This window comes from Somniosus microcephalus, chromosome 1, assembly GCF_052327205.1.
Source record: "Somniosus microcephalus isolate GS21.2 chromosome 1, FLI_Smic_1.0, whole genome shotgun sequence".
Taxonomy (NCBI): Eukaryota; Metazoa; Chordata; class Chondrichthyes; order Squaliformes; family Somniosidae; genus Somniosus; species Somniosus microcephalus.
Genome location: NC_140987.1, coordinates 273,161,271 through 273,185,357, shown reverse-complemented (window position 1 = coordinate 273,185,357; position 24,087 = coordinate 273,161,271).

Here is a 24,087-nt window from a genome sequence, read left to right as displayed (position 1 = left end):
CCACCTTCTGGGAACAGAACATGGCGCCTGCGCTCCACTCTGCCAACCAGCAGCCTCAGGTCACCGTCGCTGAAGCGCTGCGCTCTCTCCCTGGCCTTCTCCATAGCCCTGGGCGTTGTGCAGGTGAAGCTGAAGTGGTCAGGCCTAGGTTGAGGGCTGCAGTGTGCAGGGCGTGGTAGGCAAACAAATCGACCCTCCCCCTTTAAGAGCTGACCGGCGCCAGAGTGTCTGCCGTCAATCAACAACTCGCCGCACCGGCGCTGCGACCGGCCTCGGGGGTATCGCTCAGCACCACCGGCTTAGCGCCTAAAGATAGTCGTGCATCGCCTGTTTTAGTGCAGCAGCAATCTCTTGGGGCGATGCGACTGAATATCGGCGAAGGTGGCGCGACTTTGCGCCGCGCGCAAACTTTAGCGTCCGCCCGACTTTACCGCCCCAAAAGTGGCTATACTGAATTTCTAGGCCAATGTGTATGAACCAGGTGGTGTAGGGGTATTAGGCCCCCCTCCACGCCTGGAAATGTGTGTCAGATTTTAAATCCAATGTATTGCCATCTATAGATGCTTAATGTACACTGTAGGTTTTCTGAAACGGGAAATGCATGTGTCGTGGGGTCATGGATAGGGGATGGTTTAATTATAGAGAGTCAGAAAATTTTGCTCACCCAGAATTACGATACTTCAAGCAAGTTATAGTATCATCAGGGCGGACTGTAGAATTCACAAAATTAATATTGTACTATAAGGGTCCTTTGGCAGAAGAGGCCTTGATTTTAAAAGACTGTTTTAAAAGAAGCCCAGAAAAGGGGGGGGCATATAAAATGGCCGCCAGACCCCATGACCAATTTATTGGGACACTTTAAAATGGTTCCTGCAGTCCCCAGACAGCCTTTGTGGATTCAACCCACAGTAAGTTCTGGAAGCTGTTTCTGAGAGAACGAAACCAGGCACATACACATACATATAGATTGGATGCAGATCCAGTCAAGATCGGCCTGCAGCTAAAGGCCATCTAAATGTTTACCCAGACAAAGGGGAACAGTTTCATATTCATGAGGAAAGCATCAAGGACCCATTTAAGACATCAAGAAGAGATTAAAACATTACCAGATCATTCCAGACCAGAGATGGCCGTCACCGGCCATCCTAAAGCAGTTTAAAATATAATAACTCCCTGTTGTGATCCAAGCCCGCCAAAAGTTAAACAAAGACTAACCTAGATTTGGCGGGAGATAAAGGCCTCATCTGAGAAGTATAATTGGAGACACCCGGGGTAGCGATGGGGAGCCATCGTAGCGATCGGTAGCCATCGTAGTGATCGGTAGCCATCGTAGCGATCAATAGCTATCGTAGCGATCAGAAAGCCATCAGAGCCATCACAGAGCGCCATCATGGCCATCGTGGTGATTGAAGAAGAAGAAGACGGTACGAGTCGACACCCCGCCCCGGGGTAACCATCGGGAGATCGTCGACAAACCCCGGGCCGTTTGATGAGCCAAAACTACAGAAGAAACCTGTATGAAAGCCGGCTAGAGGCTTCCAACCATGGTCAAGCAGATGGTCTCTTCCCCCACATCGACATCCAGGCCCGCTGAGATCCAGCCTGTCCGTGACCTTCACCTCGAGGAAGAGAAGGCGTGTCGCAGCTCGCAGCCTGCAGCACTGACCACGAGAAGACAGGACGCCTGAAAGGATCAAAACGCAGACCTGTTGATGTAAAAAGGAGTCTCACACATCAAGGAACTTTAAAGTAAGCTTTAAGCAACTTATAATTATACTATATACAAGAGCCGTCTTCACCATGCCTCTAGGAGAAGCCCTTTTACCATACTGAGCAGTTCAGTATTTATACTAGTCCAAACACAGGAAGTGACGTATGCACAGGAAGTGATGTATGCACAGAGTTCACAGTTCACAGTTCACAGGAAGTGATGTGCACATAACTTCATCCGGAAGTTATTTATTATTATTACATTCTTCCCTCCTGCGAGATTAGAAGGCTGTGGTCTTCCTTTTATTCCACAGCCGCCGAACGAGGAAGAGTCGCACCCGTTTGGATTCCTGTCGTAGAGGGTCTCTGGTCCGCTTACATGCTGTTGGCCATTGGTCAGAGTCTGTGTGGCCTGGATTACCCTGTGAAGGGTTGGGGAGATCATGGCTTCGTGTACGAGCCCCAATAGGTGCAGAGTTGGTCTGTCTCTGTTCAGAGGGAGGTGCAGAGCTGGTCTGTGACGGATCAGTACTTTGGTGCGCGGTGCTGGGAGGGTCGCAACTTTGAGTGCGGTGTTCTACCGGCACCAAGCTAGTTGGTGTCAGATCAGGATCCTGGAGAGGGGTACCCGGTAGGTTCCAAGAGGCCCCTGGTAAAATACCATCACTCGATGTCCCACTAGGTCCTGGTGGGCAGGGAGCCAGATCCCGTAATGATACGGTACATTCTCGGCCGTCGGGATATCGTATGTATGCATAGGTGGGGTTGGCATCGGTTAGTTCGACCTCGTCTACGAGAGGGTCATTTTTAGACGTCCGAACGTATCTTCGGAGTAGTACAGGTCCAGGAGTAGTTAGCCATGACGGGAGGGATGTCCCATAAGATGAGCGACGCTGGAATCCAAAGAACCGCTCATGAGGTGTAGTATTTGTGGCTGTAGAAAGAAGGGACCGTATAGAGTGCAATGCATCCGGAAGCACTACTTCCCATTGCTGGTTTGGTAGGCCCCGAGATCTTAAAGCAAGATGTACGGAATTCCAGATGATACCGTTATACCTCTCTACCTGCCCATTTCCGATGGGATGATATGGCGTCGTTTTGCTTGTAGCAATTCCCCGTTCTGAGAGGTAGTCCTTGAGTTCCCTTGACATAAAGGATGGACCCCGATCCGAGTGAATGTAAGCTGCCATGCCACAGAGAGAAAATACCTGCTCAAGGCAGCAGATTACTGTGGACGCCAGCATATTGGAGCAGGGGAAGGCAAACGGAAAACGTGAATATTCATCAATCATGGTGAGCAAATATGTGTTCCGAGTTGAAGAGGGCACTGGGCCCTTAAAATCGATGCTAAGTCGTTGCATCGGTTGGGTTGCGTGTATGAGCATACCATCTGAGGGGCGGAAGAACTGAGCCGGCATTCTGCACAAAGCCGGCATTCTGAGCACATTTTCTTTCCATCTCCAGTAGAAAAAGGGAGATTCCGTGATCATACAAAATGTAGCATGCGCGTAACGCCAGGATGACACAATCCATTATGGACATCTGAGAGTAGAAGACGACATAGTGGAGCAGAATGCTCGTGTGAGGGTATCCGGGGCCACATTCTCCTTGCCAGGTCGATAGTGAATGGTGTAACCAAAAGAGGCCAGTTCCATCCTCCAAAGCCGGAATTTATTTTTCTTAATTTTGGTTCGTTTTCGATTATCGAGCATGAAGGCGACTGATCGCTGGTCCGTGATTAATGTAAAGTGCTGGCGAGCTAGGAAATGGTTCCACTTCCGTACCGCCTCTATGATGGCTGTGGCTTCCTTCTCAACCAGAGGATAATGTAGCTCGGCACCTTGTAAGGTCCTGGACATAAATGCTACAGGACGACCTTCCTGATTTAGAGTAGCCGAGATCGCCACCTCCGAGGCATCACATTCGACTATGAAAGGGAGATTCTCATCGATGGAGTGAAGAGCCGCTTTCTCCAACTGTTTTTTGAGAAGGTTAAAGGCTGCAACAGCCGCTGTTTCCAATGGAAATGATCTAGCATGCAGCAAGGGTTGGATTTTGTCTGAAAAATGAGGAATCCATTTAGCGTAATATGCAAACAGACCAAGAGCCCGACGTAAAGAAGCTGGATTCTTAGGTGACGGGAGCTCTTGGAGCAGGCGAAGTCTTTCTGGGTCTGGCTTAATGATACCATTGCCTACGCAGTAGCCAAGGATGTTGATGGTCAGTTGCGACTCAACAGATTTAGATTTATTCAAAGTTAAGTTACGGTGATGGAGGGCATCCCAAAATTTTTGGAGGTTGGCGTCGTGTTCCTGTTGATCGTGACCTGCAATAGTGATGTTATCAAGATAGGGAAACGTGTCCCTTAAGTTTTCCTGCTTAATCAGGCCATCCATTGCCCGTTGGAAGACAGCCACTCCATTAGTAACCCTGAATGGGAGGCGACGAAATTGGTACAGCCGTCCATTAGCCTCAAAGGCCGTGTACTGCTTATCTGAGACCTTCAAGGGTACCTGATGATAGGCACTTTTTAAATCGTAAGTTGAGAACACTTTGTATTCGGCCAGTTTATTAACCATATCATCAATGCGTGGCAATGGGTAGGCGTCCAAATCAGTATATTGATTGATGGTTTGCGAATAATCAATGCATAGTCGTTGTTTGTGAGGTTTTAGAGGGTTCTTGATGATGACGACTTGAGCCCACCACGGCGACGAACATGGTTCGATGATATCCCCTGTTAAAAGTCGAGAGATTTCAGCCTCAATAAAAGATTGGTCTTCCTGACTAAAGCGCCGCGATCTTGTTATTATTGGTTTGCATCGAGGAGGAATACTGGCAAATAATGAGGGTTCATCAAGTGAAGCTGCTGATAATGCACAAAACGGTAATTTAGACAGTATATTAGAAATAGTAAGTTCAGGTTTGGATCCGCCGAACTCAATGGTGAGTTTCTTATGCTGTTTTTGAAAATCCAGCCCTAAGATGAGATCACTACATAAGTCCTTGAGCACCGAAAGTCGGGTGGAGGGATACATGCGACCATTAAGTGTCATATCAATAATACAAGAGCCGGAGATTCTGGTATTAAGTGATGACTGAGCCATCGCAATTGCCTGGTCCGATGGGAAGATATGTAGTTTCAATTTCGCAACAATCTGTTCTCTAATGAAACTATCAGTACTTCCTGAGTCAATTAAGGCATCTAAGGTATGCCCATTAATTGAAACTTTTGTAGCTGCATGAAACAGGTTCCGTGGACGAGCAGCTGTAATTGGTGTGGTTGCACAGAGAGTGGCTGAAACTCTAGGTGTGCTTCTTCGGGAGAGAGCTCGAGAGGAAGCTTGATAGGTCCTAGCCGGAGCATCTTGATAGGCCCTAATTGGGGCAGTTCGGTAGGCCTTAGCTGGATAGGCCCTCGTAGAGGCTCTTTTGCAAAGTGTCCCTTTTTATCGCAATGACTGCAGATCACATTGCGAGCAGGGCAGAATTTCCTAGGGTGAAAAGAATCTCCACAAAAGAAGCATTCCTTCCTAGGTTGCCAAGAGGCTGCTAAAGTGGGGTCATCCTCCTCTTCTTCATCAGAATTATCATCAGGATTAGATTCCTCCATGATAGGGTTCACCTGAGGCCACTTGAATCGTCTGGTTGCAGTTACAGCAGCAGATCGAGATCTGGGCAGCTGATAGAGGTCTGCATTTTTCTTTGACAAATCCAGAGAACAAGCCAGGTCAAAAGCCTTTTGTAGCTCAAGTGTTTTACTTTCTAGTAGACGCTGGCGTATAAATGGAGAGGCAATCCCGCAGATGAAAGCATCACGAATCATTTCTTTGCGGTACAGCTCAGCCGAGGCTGCCTGAAAGTTACAATCTATGCTGAGCCTGCGAAGTTCTTGAAGGAATTCGTTAATCGATTCCCCTGGCCCTTGTCGGGCTGTGGCCAGTAGATGTCTAGCATAGACCTCATTTGCGGTCTTGGCATATAGTTTTTTTAAGTGCCCTGATCACCTCATCGTAATTATCCCATTCATCAACATATTCAAACACTGTTGGGGTCACATAGTTGATAAGTATCCTCAGTTTAGTAGAAGCATTCGCTTTACATTCATCAAGAAAATTCTCAAAAGTGCGGTACCAATGCTTCCATACCCTGCTAGCTGCTGGTGCGTTTGGGTCCAAGTCCAGACGAGTAGGTTTAAGGATGTTTTCCATGATGGGTGGTTCCCTGGATCCTTAACTCCGAGTTTGTCCGAAGGTCTAGTATTTGTGAGTGTAAATACTAAGTTGCTTAAATTGATGTAAAAAGGAGTCTCACACATCAAGGAACTTTAAAGTAAGCTTTAAGCAACTTATAATTATACTATATACAAGAGCGGTCTTCACCATGCCTCTAGGTGAAGCCCTTTTACCATACTGAGCAGTTCAGTATTTATACTAGTCCAAACACAGGAAGTGACGTATGCACAGGAAGTGATGTATGCACAGAGTTCGCAGTTCACAGTTCACAGGAAGTGATGTGCACATAACTTCATCTGGAAGTTATTTATTATTATTACACCTGTTTCAAAACCTTGCAATTCCTAGGTGGATTGGTGAGCAGGTTTCTGGCCCTACATAATCGGATCTGGATAGGTTTAAGGGGGTGGTCATTTTGGATATAATTAACATGAGTTGTTGTCCCTCGATGTTCCGTGTGTATCCCCATTTCATGATGATCTTCGTAAAGTATAATATGCCTGTATCTATTTTAGCTAGTACTGTACTGCTATGATTTGTTTTTCCCTCCCATGTACCATCTTATCTGCGTGCATTTGCTTTGTTTTTCCTTATGCAATAAAATTTCATTTCATTTAATTAAACTTGGTCTATAAGAGTATTCTCTGCATTGTAGTTCCTGCACCTAAGTCCAGTGTCTAGAACCTAAGGGGCGAGTGGGTCGAACCACTCAAGGTTTTCCTGTGCAAAAGAGAGGCCTCCAGCGAGAGAAACCTCTGCGACCTCGGAGAGAAAACCCCTTGGTGCAGCAAGACCTGGAGCCCAGAGGAGCAGGTGGACACCCCTTACCAGTGGCCATCAAAGTCACCACCGCACTCAACTTTTTTGCTTCAGGCTCCTTCCAGGGATCATCAGCAGACATCAGCGGCATCTCCCAGTCGGCCGCCCACAGTTGCATCACCCAGGTTACCAATGCCCTTTTTGCTAAGGCCCACAATTACATCCAGTTCTCAAGGGATCAAGCAAGTATAACTGCCCATTTGGTTGGCTTTGCAAATATGGCAGGCATGCCAATGGTGCAGGGCATCATAGACTGCATACATGTAGACCTTAGGGCACCCCATCACAACCCAGCTATCTTTGTCAACTGAAAGGGCTTCCACTCCCTCAAAGTACAGCTGGTGTGCAACCACAAGAAGGAGTTCTTGCATGTTTGCGCCAAGTTCTGTGGTAGTTGCCATGACTCTTTCATCCTGCGGCACTCAAGTGTTCTTCCGCTTTTCAATCCGCCAAAACAACTTAACGGATGGTTCCTTGGTGAGAAAGGCTACCCCCTGAAGAAGTGGCCAATGACGCTGATCAGGAGGCCAGCTAACAAGGCTGAAGAGCACTACAACGCCAGCCACACCGACCAGGTTCATCATCGAGCAAACCCTTGGGTTGTTGAAGATGCGATTCCATTGCCTTGACAGATCAGGTGCAGCCCTGCAGTATACACCATACAGGGTCACCAGAATGGTTGTGGTCTGCTGTACACTGCACAACATCACACAGCGTCATGGCTTGCAGCTTCCTGATGAGCAAGTGGCTCAGTTCCAGCCCCACCTCAGATGAGGATGCGGATGAGGAGGAGGAGGAGGCTGAGGAGGATCTGGAGGAGGAGGATGAGGAGGAGCAGAAGGAGAAGGAGGAGCAGGAGGAGGAGGAGGAGGAGCAGGAGGAGGTCAGAGCATACAGTCATAGAGTCATAGAGTTATACATCACAGAAAGAGGCCCTTTGGCCCATCACGTCTGCACCGGCCATCAAGCCCTGTCTAATCTAATCCCATTTTCCAGCATTTGGTCCGTAGCCTTGTATGCTATGGCATTTCAAGTGCTCATCCAAATGCTTCTTGAATGTTGTGAGGGTTCCTGCCTCTACCACCCTTTCAGGCAGTGAGTTCCAGATTCCAACCACCCTCTGGGTGAAAAAGTTCTTCCTCAAATCCCCTCTAAACCTCCTGCCCCTTACCTTGAATCTATGCCCCCTTGTTATTGACCCCTCTACAAAGGGAAAATGTTCCTTTTTATCTACCCTATCTATACCCCTCATAATTTTGTACACCTCAATCAGGTCCCCCCTCAGCCTTCTCTGCTCCAAGGAAAACAACCCCAGCCTGTCAAGTCTTTCTTCATAGCTGAAGTGCTCCAGCCCAGGTAACATCCTGGTGAATCTCCTCTGCACCCTCTCCAAAGCAATCACATCCTTCCTATAGTGTGGCGACCAGGACTGCACACAGTATTCCAGCTGTGGCCTAACCAGCGTTTTGCACAGCTCCATCATAACCTCCCTGCTCTTATATTCTATGCCTCGGCTAATGAAGGCAAGTATCCCATATGCCTTTTTAACCACCTTATCCACCTGTTCTGCTGCCTTCAGGGATCTATGTACATGCACACCAAGGTCCCTCTGATCCTTTGTTTTTCCTAGGGTCTTACCATTCATTGTGTATAACCTTGCCTTGTTAGTCCCTCCAAAATGCATCACCTCACACTTTTCAGGGTTAAATTCCATTTGCCACTGTTCTGCCCATCTGACCAAGCCATCTATATTGTCCTGCAGACTGAGGCTACCCTCCTCGCTATTTACCACCCCACCAATTTTCGTGTCATCTGCGAACTTACTGATCATACCTTTTACATTCACATCCAAATCATTAATGTAGACAACAAACAGCAAGGGACCCAGCACTGATCCCTGCGGTACACCACTGGACACAGGCTTCCAGTCACAAAAACAACCTTCGACCATCACCCTCTGCCTTCAGCCACTAAGCCAGTTTTGGATCCAATGTGCCAAGGCACCCTGGATCCCATGGGCTCTTACCTTCTTGACCAGTTTCCTGTGCGGGACTTTATCAAAAGCCTTACTGAAATCCATATATGCCACATCCACTGCACTACCCTCATCCACACACCTAGTCACCCCCTCGAAAAATTCAATCAAATTGATCAGACATGATCTTCCCTTGACAAAGCCATGCTGACTATTCCTGATTAATCCTTGCCTCTCCAAGTGGAGACTAATTCTGTCCCTCAGAATTTTTTCCAATAATTTCCCTACCACTGATGTTAGGCTCACTGGCCTGTAATTCCCTGGTTTATCCCTACTACCCTTCTTGAATAATGGTACTACGTTAGCTGTTCTCCAGTCCTCTGGCACATCCCCTGTGGCCAGAGAGGTTTTGAAAATTTGTGTCAGAGCCCCTGCAATCTCCTCCTTTGCCTCACACAGCAGCCTGGGATACATCTCGTCCGGGCCTGGGGATTTATCCACTTTTAAGCCTGCTAAAACCACTAGTACCTCCTCCCTCTCGATGCTAATATGTTCAAGTATATCACAGTCCCCCTGCCCAATTTCTATGTCTACATCGTCCTTCTCCATAGTGAACACAGATGCAAAAAATTCATTTAAAACCCCACCTACATCTTCTGGCTCCGCACACAGATTGCCACTTTGGTCCCTAATGGGCCCTACTCTTTCCCTAGTTATCCTCTTGCCCTTAATATACTTATAAAACACCTTATAATACAGCACTGATGTGTCGGCCAGCAGCAGCGGCAGCACGCGAGCACATGGCCGCCCGGGATGCAAGGGATGAACTTATCATGGCCAGGTTTGCATAGGTTGCCCAAGTTGGCACATGTCCTTGGCTCCAACCTAAGACATAATTGACAATGGACATGACTCTCGGGCCTCCTTTCACTCAGGCCACCAACCTGACAACGCAAATGTGGCGGAGCCCGCAATGTGGAGCTGCCTAAGGCAAAGAACAAGCGCCATAACGCCAACATTTTGGCATCAAATCCTTTTAATGCTTTCCAACAGGGATGGCATTTCATCAATACACAGAAATTTTCTCCCAATCTGCACACAGATCTGGAGGTTATATTCCTTGCCAGCTGCAGCTGTACCCACACAGCCTTGGTTTCTTTGGGAGGCCTCTTCCTCCCAGATGGGTGGAAGAGCACCTCCCTGCTAGCTGTCACCCCCTCATCCGAGAGCCTCAGGGATTTTCTCAGCCCCGAGGAGGCGGGTATGGAGGCGGGACTGCCGGGGAAGTTGCAGAATTTGGGGGCGGGTGGCAAACCCACCCCCAACCCGCCTCCGTGCCCTGTTGCCAGGAGGCGGGAAGCCGTCCTGCCCTGGGTCCCGTCTCCTTGGAGGTGGGAAGGGATTAAAGCCTATTAACTGCCTGTTAACAGGTAGTTAACAGGCAGAAAATGGGATTATCCCCATTTTCCATTCCGGAGTGCGAGCTTTCCGACCTGGGGGATCCCCGCCAGGGTGTAGGTGTTAAGTATGTGTATTGTATTGAACAATTAGCACAAAGACTTAAACGTATAACTCAAACAGGTCTTTACTGGTTGGAGGTAGGGACTGCACGTAGGTCTTTACTTCATGCCCACAGGCGGGAACTGAGGGGAGATCAGTACCCACAGTACTATTTATACCCCTATGGCCAGGAGTGGTACTGCGTATCACTACGCCCTACAAGTAGTGCAGTCCTGTCCATAGGTTCAAAGTAGCACACATATTACATACACAACAGTAAGAGCCAAGTAGGAGGTCTGCAGGGGTCGGAGGGGTCTGAAAGTGCGATGTAGAGGTGAGTGATGTGTGCAAGTGTGGAGTGGTAAGTATGTGAGGTGAGTGTAAAGTGTTAGAAAATGTTAACTTACCTTTGATTCTGCCTACAGCCTTCAGCCGCTGTGGTACCGAAGTCCCGACATCTCCATTGTAGAGATCACAGGCTGGCTGCTAGGTCCTCCGATCCAACAGTCATCTGATTTCTACAAAGTAGAAAGGTTTGATGAGTCCTGAACACAAGGCCTCATCAAATTACGCAGAATGTCAGTGTTTGACAGCTTCACAGAGCTGTCAAACTATGACATTTCTTCTTTCAAAAATTCTTGACAGATGACATGTCATACGTTGACGTGCTCTGTCACTGACTTCCACATAATTGGCCTGCTGAGCCCGCTGGGCGGGCTTAACAAGGTCAGTCAGGTGAAGATCCCGCTGGTTGTCCAGAGGCTGATGGAGACGGGACTGAAACCACGCAAGCAGCAGTCCCGCCTCCAACACATCTCCATTCATAAAATCCAGCCCCGTGGTTTTTCAGAATATGGTGCAGGTGGTGCAGCATATTCAGAAATCCTGTGGAATGAGCCAAGGCAGCAAGAAGCCATAAAATCAGACTGGGAAAGTGCTGTCAGCAGAGGTGGGTTTCAGTCCCAAAACACTAATTGACCAAGGGCATCCCACACCGCTGAAATCAAGTGGCCAATCAGGGGAAAATCACAATTTTTTGAAAACTATCTGTAGAGGCGGGTTTCGAACCCACCCAAACCAAAACCCGCCTCCATCTCGCCTCCAGTGAGAAAATTGCCCCCATAGGGTCTAGAAAAGCAACTTTTGGAAATGTTTAAAAGAAATACTGGGAAGCACAACAGAGAGTTAATCTATTTTCAAGGCCTTCACAGATTAACTTTGAGAGTGATCAATGACCACATTTATACAGGCTATTTAATAAGAAGGCAATGTTTATCTCCAACTATTTAAACCTAGCTAAGATTAACTACATAGGCAGTCAGATGAGGGAGATTTACTGAACCATTAAGCCTGTGTGTCACTGATGTAATAGCCCGAGAACTACCAGAATAACTTGTTATTTTGGAAAATATTTGGGAACAGCCTTGTTACTACAAGTAAGTATATCATTCACATATAATCACAAATTGGAATGTATTTCCCTAACTCCAATGGCATGCATATTGAACTATCTTTGATAGAGAAAGTTATAGGCTCTGAGGGCTGGATTTTCATTGAAGAGGCGGGTAGGAGGTGGGACTACAACTTTTGGGGTTGTAGTCCCGCCTCCATCAAGTTCGAGCCAACCCACGCGATTTTGACTTGATTGACCTTGTTGAGCCTGCCCAGCGGCAACAGGTGATGTCACAGATTGAAATTTCATCTGTCAAGATCTTTTGACAGATGAAATATCAGCGTTTCACAGCTGTTTGTGACAATATGTACACCAGGTTAATTCCTTCCTCTCAGGATGATTTAGAGATCTCCCCGGAACAAAAAGCAGAGGCTGCAGATTTTGACAGCTGGCGGCCATTCTGCTTTCTGTGCCGGTGAGATGAGGGACTCCTGAGACCTGAAGGAAGGAAGGCTGTAAAGGTAAGTAAAGATTAGTAGAACTTCTTTAAACACTTTACACAGACCAAATACACTTACCTCTGCGCTCATGCACCCATCACTCATCTGAACACCGGACATCTCGACCCCTCCAAGCCCTTCATCCTGATGGCCCGCCTCGCTAACTTGGCGTGGTTTGGAGCCGTCGGGAATCCCACATTTCAACAATGAAAATAGGGATTAGGCTAAAAACTGCCTGTTAACTACCTGTTAACTACCTGTTAACCACCTGTTAACAGGCAGTTAATTGTCACTAATCCCCTTCCCGCCTCGGGGAGGTGGGTCCCAGTGTGGGGCGGGTGCCTGCCTCCTTTGAAACTGGCATGGAGGCGGGTTGGGGGCGGGATGGGGTCGGGACCCCCGATTTCAGGATTTTAAACGCCCACACGCCTCCAATCCCGCCTCCACGGCCCAATGAAAATCCAGCCCTCTGTGTCCAATGCGACTGAAAAATACTAACATTATAAAAAGGAAGCTAGGAATCTGATTCGATCTGACCAGACCAATGAAGCAGTGTAAGCGTACAACATCTAAATCTAGTACAGTATTAGGAGTACCCCAGTCAACATTCCCCCTAAGGTGCGCGGGCACGCATCAATCCGAAGGCCCCGCGCAGGCCGCTCACCAGCTCACAAGCTGGATGAGATGCCACGCAGCAAATTTAAAGGGACCGCGCACAAAAAGAAGTTACATTGGTCCCAGCATAGCACATTCAAGGATATTAGACATGAAAACCCATTCTACCTAATCAATTTTTTTCTCTTCATTAAGAGTTGGTCCCTAACTACAATGAGTTATGCTAAGCACTACAGATATTAATCATAGATTTTCTCCCCTTTAATAAGCTGGTTGAACCAGCCCAGAAGGCCCCGGGTATAAGACTGACGGCTTCAGTATTTTGTTTCAATATCACAATTCAATAGATATGTCATGTATGTAATGTATTTTTTTTAGCAGGCAGGAGTTATTTCACTTCTTGTTAGTCACAGAGAGTTTCACAATGCCCATTAAAGTCAGCCCAAATACCCGAAGCACCTCGAGCACATTTCGGCAGAAAATCATAGACGTCATGTAGAAAACCATCTCAGGTAGACATAAAAGATCCCATGGCACTATTTTGAAGGAGAACAGGAGAGTTCTCCCTGGGGTCCTTCAACCAGCATCATTAAACAAAAAACAGATTATCTGGTCATTATCACATTGCTGTTTGTGGGAGCTTGCTGTGCGCAAATTGGCTGCTGCATTCCCTACATTACAACAGCGACTACATTTCAAAAGTACTTTATTGGCTATAAAGCACCTTGGGATGCCCTGAGGTCGTGAATGGCGCTATATAAATGCAAGTTCTATTTTATTTTTCCCTGTTTCTCTCTCTGCACAGATGCTGCCTGACCTGCTGAGTGTTTCAAGAATTTTCTGTTTTTATGTCCTTACTATATGTGTTCGGAATTGTTCACTTTGGTCACTCATCCTCTATACAGAGAAGATCGAGGGTGAAGGAGAGCCAATCAAGAACAAAGGGCCCAATATAACTCAGTTGGTTTTGCTTGAACACCTGAGTGTACAGTAGTTTTGTTTTTCCAGAGATAACTGTGTTGAATCTTGACAGGGGCGGGCTGCATAGGCAGGGGTGGCGAAGTTTCTGTCGGGATACCCGGAAGTTCGGGTTTCCTGCAGGGGAGCCCGATTCCCGACCCGGGATGGGGGTGTATGGGGGGGCCTGATGGGGGGTGGTGGGGGGGGATGGGTGCAGGGAGAGCTTGAGGAGCCGGGAGGAAGCTCTTACCTTCTCCACGAAGCGGTCCTCGCCTCCCTTCAGCTGTCAGGCTTCCCAAGGCCTGTAAAAACACGGCCGGCCAGGGTTAAACCTGCAGAGGTTAAATCAGAGGCTGCCAGACTCGTTAAAATATTTAATTGGCCAACCTGCCTCCTGCAAGCGGGTTGGCTGCCCGCCCCTTGTCCCACCTCCGTTAAACCTGGAAGTGGGAGAGCTGGAGGCAGGTTGGGGGCGGATTTAAGATGTTTTAAGATCTCACCCAACCCCAAACCCAACCCACCCAATTTTGGGGGTTAAGGTTCAGCCCACTGTCATCCATATTTGTTGCACGTATAATCTCACATCTAGCACATAGCCAATAAATACCTGGAATAATAAATCACCTCTAATAAGCTGCAGCATCACCCGTCAGAGAGCAGCTAATTACAGTTATCGATGTTTATGCTACGGGCCCTTCCAGGCATGGGGAGGGGATGAATCTGGCATTTTAATATCCACAATATTAAACCGTACACATAAACTGACAGGTGCTATGCTCCTGCATAACAACAGAGACCGCACCTCAAAAAGTGGCCTATTGGTCGTGAAGTGATTTGGGTCTTCCTGGAGTCAGGATAAGATGCTACATCGATACAAGTTCTTTCTTCTGTTCTTAAGGAGGCAAAAATTCATTTTCTGCAAAGCCAAGAGCAATAATTGGTTTGTAATGATTGTTAGGAGTATGTAGACCGTACACATAGTGATAGATGGGCCCTATAGCCTTAATTCTAGGTATGATATAAACAGAAAGAGATGTGTAAATATGTGATGTGCAGACATGGAATGCTGCTGGTGACGGCTAATTCCCCTGTCTTTTCCCATTATGCTTTCACATTGAGTCAATCTTTACTGCCTTGCTTGTTCGAACATGGGAAGTGACTGAATGGATGGCTCCTGAGAGAGCACAGTTACAAGCCTATATTTCACCGTTAGTGCCATTAGTGGTGGCATTAACCCATTTTTAATAATTGTGTTAAAATAGCAGACAGAGGAATGTCATTCAGATGAGTGACGCCTCGGTTTGCTAAGATTATTAACAATCACTTCGGGCTTTAGCCTCGATGTAAAACAGGCTTCTTACATCACGTCCTAATCATCGATTTGATTTACTATTGGTGATGAATTATCACGCAGGAACACATAAAATACCTCTCCTGAGATCTGCTCCAGAAATGTCTTAACATCCTGCTTACAGAATTATCCCCAAGCGCCTTAAATTAAAAGAAATTAAAAACTGATTCATTAACTGCACATTTTGGATTAAAAGCTGAACGGAAAGCAGCATGTCCGCAGATTTGACTTCGTAAAAGCACCACATGTGTCTACGGCACCTTATATGGTTCAAATTAGAGCTGATCTACAACTTGTAAAAAAGGAACGCTGTGCTGCATAAAGGATGTATGGACTGCAACAACTTTAAAGATTCACCAGTCAAGCAGTTAAGGGAGAATTGCACTCGATGTGCTTGCTTTGAATGGCTGACAAGGTTATACTTATTGCTGCCAGGATATGTCCAGACATGTGATGAGTTTGGTCAGATCTTAGCCCAGTCAGTAGGTGGGCTCTCTTACCATGTGGGAAATTACAGTCCTATTTGTCTCATCTAAATGTTATATGCTTCCTGTCAACAGATTAATGAAGCAATGTGCACATCTGAATCTATACCAGCAGGGTATTTTTAATATTTTCAGACCTGTACGGTCCATCACTTGCCTTTTATTAGGCTTTGAAGAGCGATTTTTGCTTTTCGTTTGGAGTAATTGCTATTTTCTGCTGTAAATAAATCAATAATGAAAGCTTTAGAATATATGGGCTGCTTTCATCATAAGATCCTGGGTAACGTGTAATGACTATTTTACCAAATTAGGGTCTGGATGCTGTCATATGCAAATAAACATATTGCTCAATAGTCTTGGAGTCCCAGCAGTAGAGTTTGTAAATAGAGGTCAAAGGTTTGAATCTCAGCCTTGATGATCATTAAATTCACAATGGTCATAGAATCAGAGAGCTCAGAAGGAGGCCGTTTGGCCCATTGTGCCTGTGCCGGCTCCTTGAAAGAGCTCTCCAAATTAGCCCCACTCCCCCGCTCTTTCCCCATAGCCTGCAATTTTTTCCCCCTTAAATATTTATCCAATGCCCTTTTGAAAGTTACTATTGAATCCGCTTTCACCGCTCTTTTAGGCAGTGCATTCCAGATCACAACTTGCTGCGTAAATTTTTTTTATCTTCATCTTCCCCCCTGACTCCTTTGCCAATCCCTTTAAATCTATGACCTCTGATTACTGACCCTCCTGCCAGTGGAAACAGTTTCTCCCTATTTATTCTATCAAAACCCTTCATGATTTTGGAACACCTCTATTAAATCTCCCCTTAACCTTCTGTGCTCTAAGGAGAACAATCCCAGCTTCTCTAGTCTCTCCACATAACTAAGGTCTCTCAGCCCTGGTACCATTCTAGTAAATATTCATGTTTGAATAATTCTTGGTTCGGGTGTTAAAAGAAAAATGAAAGACTTGCATTTATATAGTGCCTTTCACGACCACTGAGTCACAGCTGTAAGACCTAAATGTTACATGACGCTATTTTTGGTAGTAAAGCACTGCACTGAGAAAAAAAATATTGCAAAGGTGGAGGCCAGTTTTACTTTGAACACTGCGTGCTTCCTGTCAGCCTAATATGCAAAAGGTTTTTGAAACCACTCATGGAAAGGTCTGTGATCTGTACCCAGCTTCCCAACTTGAAGGGAGAATCCAGTATGAAAGGAACGCCAGCATCAAAATGCATTGTTAGAACTTCTAACCTCTGCTTTCGTCAATTACGAGGAGAGATTACACAAACTAGGGTTGCATTCCCTGAAATTTAGAAGGTTCACGGGTGATTTGATTGAAATTTTCAAGATATTAAGGGGAGCAGATAGGGAAGATAGAGATAAACTATTTCCACTGGTTGGGGAATCTAGGACCAGGGGATCATAGCCTATAAGTTAAAGCCAGGCCTTTTAGGAGTAAAACAATTCTAGACACAAAGGGTGGTAGAAGTTTGGAGCTCTCTTCCACAAACAGCAGTTGATGCTAGGTCAATTCTTAATTTTAAGTCTGAGGTTGATAGATTTTTGCTAATGAGAGGGATTAAGGGATATGGGGCAAAGGCGGGTATATGGAGTTAGGTCGCAGATCAGCTCTGATCTCATTGAATGGCGGAACAGGCTCGAGGGGCTAAATGGCCTCCTCCTGTTACTATGTTCCTATGTCACAGAATCACAGAATCACAGAAACCCCACAGTGCAGATAGAGGCCATTTCGGCCCATTGAGCCTGCACCGACACATAGCCCACCCGATCCCCGTAACCCCACGTATTTAATCCCCCTAACACTAAGGGTCAATTTATCATAGCCAATCAACCTAACCCACACATCTTTGGACTGTGGGAGGAAACCGGAGCTCCCGGAGGACATTTGACTTCTTGGGCTTGACATTACTATTTTCACTGCAAAAATGGATTTGAGAAGAAGTGCAGCATGTTTAGTGCTACCCCAGCAAAAAGTGAGAATAAGTTCATTTTTTGTTTTTAAGGCCTTATTAAGTTGAGCACTGTTCTGCAAAATCAAATTTAAAAAATGTATATTAATGTATATTAAACTCCACATCAGACCAGGATTAACAAAAAGGGAAGATTTGGAAGATTCATCACAGCAGTGAAAGAGGTGAATAGTACAGCGTATAATACACATTACACATCTCCTTATGATGTTTGGTATCAAATTTACATAGATGAAATTTAATGCCGAGAAATGTGAAGTAATGAATCGAGAAGAGGCAATATAAACTAAATGGTACAATTATAATGGGCGTGTGGGAACAGAGACACCTGGAGATGTATGTACACAAATCTTTGAAGGTGGCAGGACAAGTTGAATGAGTACTGTCAAGATAAGAATGCTTGTAGTTATTATTATGCACATGATCATATTTCAGTCGCTGTTGACATCAAGTCAGCATGACTGAATGTTGTATGGCATGTGGCTGTATGATATTTCATTCTGTCACCAGGTAACTGGTAGGCCCCATCTCCCCATTTCCAATGGCCAGGCACGCCGAGACTCCACTGATCTCCAACACCGCCTCCTCTGCAGCTGTTAATTGAGATAGCTGTGGAGGGCCACCTCCAGTTCTCTGCCTCTCCCTGGTATTGTGCGCTCTCTTCTCCTGCAAGGAGGGAAAGAAGAGACCTACGAGTGAGAGTAATGGCATGTGTTCACCCGATGGATGGAGAGCATCTGTTGAGGGTTTCCTGACGCACATGAGGTGATTCTAAGTCAACATGCAACTGATGACACATATATGCTTCTCACAATTGCAGACATCAATAAGAATGTCTCTGCTGTGGTGGAATTGAGACAAACTCTGCTATTCTGTTAATGCCTAATAGTCGGTCATTATTCATTAGATTTTCCTTTGCCCTTTCTCGCTTCCTCCTTTGCTACATTAAAGCAGGAGCTGCCACAGCAGTGATATTACTCACACAAAGTTATAGACTCAGTGGGCTAGTACTTCATCTTACTTTGCTGTCACTTATAGCAGTTCTGGATTTATGTTGACATTTTAGACAGAAAATTACACATTGATTTAGGTCTGTCAGATTCATCCTTTAATAATAAATATTTGATGTTGCTGTGGAAAAGCATTGTGCTACACTTAATTCGAGGTAGAAAGTGCAAGTTTTGCATCAATTACACCTAAAGGCTGGGGCTGGATAGGCTGGGGTTGTTTTCTTTGGAACAGAGGAGACTGAGGGGAGACTTCATTGAGGTGTATAAAATTATGAGGGACCTAGATAGAGTGGATAGGAAGGAACTGTTTCCCCTAGCAGAGAGGCCAATAACCAGATTTAAAGTAACTGGTAGAAGGATTAGAGGGGAGTTGAGGAGAACTTTTTTCATCCAGAGGGTGGTGGGGGTCTGGAACTCACTGCTTGAAAGGGTGGTAGAGGCAGAAACCCTCATTGCATTTAAAAGGTACTTGGATATGTACTTGAAGTGCCATAACCTTCAAGGCTACAGACCAAGTGCTGGAAAGTGGGATTAGGCTGGATAGCGTGGACATGATGGGTCGAATGGCCTCCTTCTGTGTCGTAACTTTCTATGATTCTATGAAAGCATAGTCATTGCTAAAGCACTGGTAAAAGTTGTTGCTAGGCTTTTTACACTGTCAGTTCCCCAAAAGATTTCATTAGCGTTTGCTACTATTCAGGAATTTGAAAATAATGTCAGTGATTTTTAAAATTGATATGTTGAGGGAACCTTTTATTGCTCCTGGTTTGATGTTATTTGTAAAGTGCTGCTATTTGTGGTTTGGGGCAGTGTTGAGGCACCATCATTGTAATTTTATTTAAGTTTAAGTGTGCATTAGCCACAGCCATTCAGCTGCCAATTTTGTGACCTAAGAGCAATGTGAAAATAGTGTGATACTTCAATTTACTTGGAATATGCACATTTTCTTTAATGTCACAAAATGAGATTATGGGGTTCCTAAAACGGCTTTCTGCCATTTGCAGCAAATCTATTACTTTGGTGTCTCTTTAAAAGCTAAGGAGTGAAAATGATCCCTTTAATCTACATCCACTGTACCGGGCCATTTATACTCCAGATGATGTGAATTGTCATAAAGAATCCAAGCCCTTGAAGAGTAGGCAAAGAATATTTGTTTGGTAGAACATAAGAACATAAGAGCAGGAGTAGACCATACGGGCCCTCAAGCCTGCTCCGCCATTCAATAAGACCACGGCGGATTGATGCCGGCTTTCAGCTGAGACTGAGGCCCCATCTGCCCTCTCAAGTGAATGTACAAGATCCCATGGCACTTCTGGGAGCTTGCTGTAGGCAATTTGGCTGTTGCGTTTCTTACATTACAACAGTGACTACACTTCAAAAGTACTTGATTGGCTGTAAAGCTCTTCTGGAAGTCTTGTCGTGAAAGGCACTATATAATTGCAAGCCTTTCTTCCTGATGCACAACACAGTCCTGCATACTGATATTGTTGAATGCATATATGATTTAGGTAGATGGTAAGCTGTAAGAGTTAATACCATTGCATGATGACTAGTGATTTGCATTAAACTTACAATATTAAGGCTGTTCAGTTAACAAGGCAAAAACTCCAACTTCTAAATCCCAACTCCAAAGACACCACAAAAGTATGTACAGTTTCTTAGAGTACAAACTTTTTCAAAGCGCAGATATCCAATTGAATGCCTTAGAAAGCATCAACTTATAAATGGAACTACTCATCCAGAATAGCTGCTTGACAATACTATCATACTGACTAACTGCAAAAGACTTTTGTTTTACAATTTTGCTCATAGATTGATCATGTCATTACCTTAATATATGGGTCTCTAACTTATATGAATAGCATTCAAAATAATGGATTGAACGTTACTATAGTACTAGAAATGCGGCATTTCTCGATTCTTGAAGCAGATATCAATCTAGATATCAATCCAACGTTACAATCAATGTTATTTGATTATGGCTAGTTACTTGTTTCGGCAGACATCCCTGTTGTTCCAACAGCACAGCAATCATTGTATTTGGCACAAATTCATATTTATCTTCCTAATCTAAAATACTGTTTCTCCCCCTCTGTCCCCAACTTTTCTCCCCCCTCCACTGATGGGCACAGTTCAACAGGGCACCTCTTCCACGTTGTCATTCTTTATCGGTGGGTCTAGGTTTGTATGGTTAGGCTATGGAGAGCTTCTCAGTTAAATCCAATCCTGTCCTTACCTAATGTCCACACATGAGCACTTTTGAGCAGAGGTCAGATGATGGCTTTACAAAGCAAGATCCCTGACCTCCCTAGTCTGGCGGCATTAACATCAATTGTAGTGCTCATTAATAAAAAACAGAAAATGTTGGTAAACACTCAGCAGGCCAGGGAGCATCTGTGGAGAGAGAAACAGAGTTAACATTTCAGGTCGCTGACCTTTCGTCAGAATTTATTATATTGTAGGAATGGTCTAATTCCTATCAAGAGACTGAGGTCGACTCAGGCGATCAATCAACAGAAGTTTAATGTAAAACAAACTGAGTTTAACAGACAAATGCAAAAGAAGTACGGATACAGGTCTTTACAGTTCGAAGGCTCCATGAGGACTGCCCGGGCGGTCCCGTGGGCGGCGTCATGACGTCATCACGTTTTTCCCGCCGTTGGAGGATCACGTGATTAACGACATGATGTCATCGTGTTTGCCCGCGCTCTTAAAGGGACCGCGCTCTGTACATGCAAACGGTATATACAAAGATACAGGTTCAGGCTGTAGCTAACAGATTGTTAAAGGGAATTATGTACAGTTGTTCAGAGTCCCTTAGTGGCTCTGCCACAATATTGCCTGGCTGAGGCCAGACAGTTCAACACAGAGCAGGGATCAAACGAGAGACAGAGAGAAGCAGAGAGAGATAGTTTATGATTGCAGGACTTCTCATAGTGCTTTACAGCCAATGAAGCACTTTTGAAGTGTAGGTAATGTAGGAAGCGTTTACACACAGCAAGGTCCCACAAACAGCAATGTGATAATGACCAGATAATCTGTTTTAGTGATGTTAATTAAGGGGGAGAAGTGGCACTGCCACAGGATGATACCTGGTATTATCTTGTGAGGGCCTTCAGTTGACCTTGCGGTCCAGAGGAGGACTGTTTGATTTGCACAAGAGTGGGCATCACCTTGCCAAAGGAACTATCTGCTCTGACAGACCTACAATACTGTTAAATATTTTGCCGTGCACTCCCTGTTCCTATCCGTATAGTTGAACCCGCACAGACTCCCATTATAGTCTCTAACCTGTAAGGTTAATTGCTGTCAACTGTGTGATCTGGGACTGTGGTGAGGGCGATGAAAAGACAGCACAATGTGTACACCATCTGATGTGTCCCATTTACCAGTGTTGCCCTGTGGATGAGATTGCCACGCAAGAGTACACTGCCCAACCGTACACTTGTGGGTCTGTTCCCCTTGGTGCTGCACTTGAGTTTCAATGCTGTCTTCAGCCATAGTAGCTTCTTCTCAGTGAGCTCACACCACCCCTCCACCTCCTCCTAGATCACACTGGTACCCTATTGTGTAAGAATTACTCATGAAGATGAGACATGATTTTGTACTGTGCGCATAACCTGAGGATCATGTCACAATAAGAGTGTCCAAGAGTACTGAACGTCATGACTGTTGAACTGACAAAACATAAGAACATAAGAAATAGGAGCAGGAGTAGACCATTTGGCCCTTCGAGCCTGCTCCGCCATTCAATATGATCATGGCTGATCATCTTGAACAGCATGGATCAAGAACACCTGCATGTGTTTGAAAGGACCTGCATATATATTATTGCAGTGCTTACCATATAAGATGTAGTGAGACTTTGCTAGGAAATAATAGGATGTGTACGATAGCAAAATACTGCAGATGCTGGAAATCCAAAATAAAAACAGAAAATGCTGGAAAAACTCAGCAGGCCAGGCAACATCCGTGGAGAGAAATTAGAGTCAACGTTTCGGGTGAACCCTTTATCAAGACTAAAGAGGCACAGGGAATGAAATAGATTAAGAGGCCGGGCTGGGAGAGAACAAAAGAGAAACTTTTATATTCACTTTAATTTACAACAGCTGCATATTCAAAACAAATTCAAATTTACATTTTTATGGTGCTTATGTTAATAACATTTAGATTTTGTGAAGTGAAGTTGCTGGTCCTGACCTAAGTATTAAAGAAATAAAATTAGAATAGGACATGGTTTGATTAAAATTATATAACATTTTCAGAATTAAAGTATTGCAGTCTCCTCCTCCCTTCTGCCTGTGTTGCTATTTCTTCCCTGGGCATACTGGTATCTGATGGTGTGACCTGTCAGTTTTTAGCTACAGGCGACAGATGTGCTTTCCCCAATCAGCAGCTGTATGCGTGAATGTTTTTTTAGAGCAGGGGAGTGGGACTAACCTGATTGCCCTTCAAAGGAGCTGGCTCAGACTCGATGGGCTGAAGGGCCTCCTTCTGTGCTGTACTATTCTATGATTCTATAAATATTGGCCAGGACACTGAAGATAATTCCCCTGCTCTTCTTCCAAACAATGCCTTGGGATCTTTTACATCCACCTGAGGGAGCAGATGGGGCCTTGATGTAACATCTCATCTGAACGAGGGCACCTCCGACAGTGTGGCACTCCCTCAATACTGCACTAGCAGTGACAACCTAGGTTTTGTGCTCAAGTCTCTGGAGTGGGAATTCAACCCCCAACCCTTTGGATTTAGAGGTCAGAATGCTAATACTGAGCCACGGCTGACACCATACAAAGAAGGACAGTACAAAGGTGATAAAATTAGGCCAGGCAATTTAAAGTAGCTAAGACCAAAATACTTTATGGTGAGTTCACAAATGACACAAGGACTGAACGTGTTCTTACTCTATAGGAACATAGAAGTTGCTGGAGAAAAAAAGACCATAGTTCATCTAGTTCGCTTTCTACTGGTTGAAATATAGAATCATACAGCACCGAAGGAGGCTGTAATGTATATACCTTTAAGGGGGGGAACTATCTTTTACAGCTCATGTATACTGCAGTACCGGCAGTGACCACACATGTATATAGCACTGAGTAGTAATCTGCACAGATCAGTTCCAGTGTGAGCCACGTTGAGTAAACACCTGTTGTACCATTTTCCTGCAGTCTGTGTCTTATTATACACGGACATAACATTGGCGACAAGGCAAGTTCGAACCTATCTGCAACTCTGCATCACCTCCCGGGGATTCGTTCCTGGAGATCAGTGGATTGGAGGTCAAGGACAGAGACTCGGGCGTCGACCATGGGCAACCGCCCAGTCATCCAGCAGAGACTCGAGAATTGCGGGAGAGGCTGTCGAGAGCCAGGCTTGGCTTTCCAGTCGAGGTGGTCCAGCGAAACGGGCTGGCAACAGGTCGTGCGCAGACCCTTCCCGGACAGCGGCGGGCTAGAGCCGACTGAGCGGCACAGCAAAGGGCCGAGCAGCGCCGATGGGGAGAGAGAGAGAGGGCAGAGTGCACAGGGCGCAGCCGGTGTTCAGGGGCCG